Source organism: Vigna unguiculata, unplaced genomic scaffold (genome assembly GCF_037176805.1).
Source record: "Vigna unguiculata cultivar grain cowpea cultivar isolate G323 ecotype 2 unplaced genomic scaffold, ASM3717680v1 ptg000333l, whole genome shotgun sequence".
Lineage (NCBI taxonomy): Eukaryota > Viridiplantae > Streptophyta > Magnoliopsida > Fabales > Fabaceae > Vigna > Vigna unguiculata.
In genome coordinates this window covers 54,412-57,913 of record NW_028196968.1, presented here as the reverse complement: position 1 = coordinate 57,913, position 3,502 = coordinate 54,412, and the positions used below count along the sequence as shown (strand labels likewise).

Here is a 3,502-nt window from a genome sequence, read left to right as displayed (position 1 = left end):
TAGGCTACCGGGGAAACTCGGTGGAGCCGCTGGTGGTTATTTGTCTCTTTTTCCCTGAGTGGGCGCCCTAGTCGACCTCTTCTCTTTATCCATTCCACTTTCTGTAAACCCCTGACTCTGTGTCTCGCGCTTTTCAGCCTGAATTCCATTCCCGTAATTCTTCTATTCTATGAAACTACATACATCAATTAATAAAATAGTATAGTAATAGAATCTAAGATAGAGTCTTACTTACAAGTGGCCCTTTCGGGGACTCTTGGGTGAGACTGGAAAGCAATACGGATTATACCCTTCCCTTCGTGCCCCTCACCCGAGGTCACCAGTTGTCCATTCAATCCGATCGGGGAATAAGCCAAGACCCTCCTTCCGAGGGTTAGGTTCAAGGGTTGATTCGAAGACGCATCTCCTCTCTTCGGGAAGCTAACAAATAAAGAAAGCTTTTGGCCTCCTTGCCTCTGTATGAGCCTTTTCGCTAATATGCTCGGTAAGGGTTCCTTGCTTGTGGAGTTCCTTCTTGGATTGAGGGAGTACGGAACCAAGCCCGGTGTTCTCTCCCATTAAGTTAAGCAATTTCTAAATTCATTCAAGGCTTGCTTTTAGAGCAATGAAGCTGAAAGATGAATTGAGAAGATCCAGAGCGAACTAATGAGTTTGAGTTCATGAGGTTTAGAAGCTAAATTGCACGAGCATTAGAGTAGCTAGGATTTGATACGAGTGAGACGAAGACTCGATGGTTCTTACAGACCAATCTCGACAAATAACATAAATTGGACAGTAACGAATACGAATTCATTCCATTCGAAATTCTTTGTCTCTCGACTTATAATTTGAAGGTTTTTATTCCATTGTTGAAAATCGAAGTTGTGTAACGCATATAGTTATCGATTGATAAGTGACTTCGTTTCCAAGCTTTTCCGTAAGTAAATCCAGCTCGTCTTTATTCTCTTATTCCATTCATGAGTTGCTAACTGACTATTTATCAATAGTGTGATTTTTCTCAGGTGACTGATCGAGTTGAATCAGAAATTAACAGATAGGGGAATGGCCTGCTCTAGATGCTCTCGAAGCAGTCGTAAGCCTAAGGTAAGGTTTGAAATCCTTAGGTTTAGCCTAGCCCTTTATCGAAGAAAATGGAAAAAAATCCCGCCGTGAAAGTGGCACGAACCGGGATATCCTATCGGAAAGAGAAAGGCATTAGCCAATCCCAGGAACGGAGCGTAGAAGGTATGAGTTCGACACCCGCTTAGCCCATAGCTTTATGGCTTAGAAGAGTCGCTGGCATTGGCTCTTTGCTTTAGGGACAGTCGATCAAGGGGATGACGGAAGATGGCAGAGAATGTAGAAGATAGCCACAGACAAGGGCTTTCGGCAAAGAAGGTGTAGGCGGAATAAGCTGTGATTGGATTGGACCAAATAAATGCCTTTTTTTTACACCATTGCATTGGTCCATGCCTCTCTCATTCTAAAAGTAGCTGTCTCCATCCCTTCTATGAGCAGGGCTTTGAACCTCGGATGCAACTCATAAACTTTTTTGTTATTCTGTAAAGGAAAGGGGCTGGGAGTCACTACTATTACTACTAAGGGACCAAAAAACCTTTCTCGTCTGTCATGGAGAACCTTCCCGGGCTCTAGCTCTACCATAGACTTAGAATAAGCGGGACTAGAGGACAAAGCATCGAGAAGAAAAGCCTTCAGAGCCAAGACCTACTCCTAAATCAGCAGAACTACGGATGAAGCAAGAACTCTCATCCTACAGACATCAAAGAAATCGCTGTCTAAAGCCAATGATTAGCGAGCAAGCAAGCCAAGCCGCAAGGAAAGGGTCACCGAAGTAGGGGACCGCAGCTAGCGAAGTGAACCGTTAGAAACCGGGGTATAAATAACAACAAGTCAGGCATGAAAGCCAAGTGAAGTGACCAGAGGGTTAGGGTGCGGCGCCAATTCTTAATTGTGGTGTGAGGCAGTCACTTCGTCACGACGAACAAAACCAATGGCAGTAAAAGCAGATGTCTGGTCTCGGTTAAGCCCAACGCTACATGGTTATGTAGCTCTTATTGGATTAAAACCCATGATACAAGAAGGTTGTATATAGATCTAGCAAATCCGTGTCTTAAGCCCACCCAGAAGGCTAGTTGGTAGAGCGATCAGTTTATCTGAATAAAGGTAGGTTCGAATCCCATTTCCTCCGGCACGGAAGTGGAACGGGCGGGCGAAATTACGTGAGAGAGAGAACCTCTTGGTGTGTGTTGGTGGAGTCCCCCGGAGGACAGAAAAGCACTACCTACTTAGTGAGCGGAGAGCCCGTTGCGCGTTGTTTTGACCGGCCTATCTTCTTTTGATAAGCAAGCTCCCTCCGGCAGTCCCTGGGCGGCTCTCGGTTCTTGAGCATGTTGGGAGAGGAGATTAGGCGGCAGTTGAAAGAGCTGCTCGAAAGCTTGACGAACGAAAAAAGCCCTTTCTTTTCAGTTATTAGTCAAGGGCTTTTCCCTGACTAGTCAAGTGGTAAGTAAGGTAGGGCGCTATTCGATGAAGAAAACATAATTTAGGAAAGTGGTTCAGGTAGCTCAGCTGGTTAGAGCAAAGGACTGAAAATCCTTGTGTCAGTGGTTCGAATCCACTTCTAAGCGGGCTTTGGGTCCAAAGGACAGGTAGCCGGGAGCGAGCCGGATTTTTTTTAATTCAAGTGAAAGAGGAAGCAAAAAAAAATGTGAGCGCTCCTGCACTATACGGCTTTTTGGCGTCGCCCTATCTTGCTGGAGGCAGATTTTCTAAAAAAAGCGGTTGATTACTCGGATTGGTTCTCGCGTCCCTATGCCCAAAAGGATGGGCGAGTTCGGTTCGAGTCTTCATCGATCGGGTGGATCTATATGCTGAGGGGGGTGAGACGAGGTGTAGCGCAGTCTGGTCAGCGCATCTGTTTTGGGTACAGAGGGCCATAGGTTCGAATCCTGTCACCTTGATGTGAAGTGCACAGCCCGGCACAGCCTAAAGAGCACCCGTAGTAAACGCTCTTTTAGAAAGATAAAAAAATAGACCGCCCTTGATCTGATCTGGGCGGGATCTAAAGCAGCATTTCTTCCAAATCGGGGGCAAGCTTGAGATAGATTTTATAATATGCTTAACACAACACATGCAATTCGAACGAAGTTTTCTCGGAATGAAAGTCACTCCGTTGGGTTCAATGCCCGCTAGTCCCATGCATCCTTCCTTTCTGTTGGTCAACAACCAACCACATATCACTCACTACTCCTACATGAAGGGACTCTCTTTCTGTCCGGAGGGAATCATTCTTTCTCAATCAATCATGCCTCAACTGGATAAATTCACTTATTTCACACAATTCTTCTGGTCATGCCTTTTCCTCTTCTTGCTTTCTATTTTCTTCCACTACTTTTTTCCTTCCTTTAGGTATACAAGTGCGTCTCTTTTGCTTCTATCTAACAAGGCCCAAGTTACAGCGGGCTCTTTCTATTATGAAATGGTTCATCTTTTTGTTCACCAT

The 3,502-nt window shown here is 45.2% G+C and overlaps 1 non-coding gene across 1 annotated transcript; it reads left to right on the top strand.

Annotated features, from left to right (window-relative positions):
* The first annotated feature begins 2,885 nt into the window (after positions 1-2,885).
* Positions 2,886-2,960, top strand: TRNAP-UGG (transfer RNA proline (anticodon UGG)). The gene has a single exon. It is a non-coding gene; the product is annotated as a tRNA-Pro (tRNA).
* Positions 2,961-3,502: the final 542 nt, after the last annotated feature.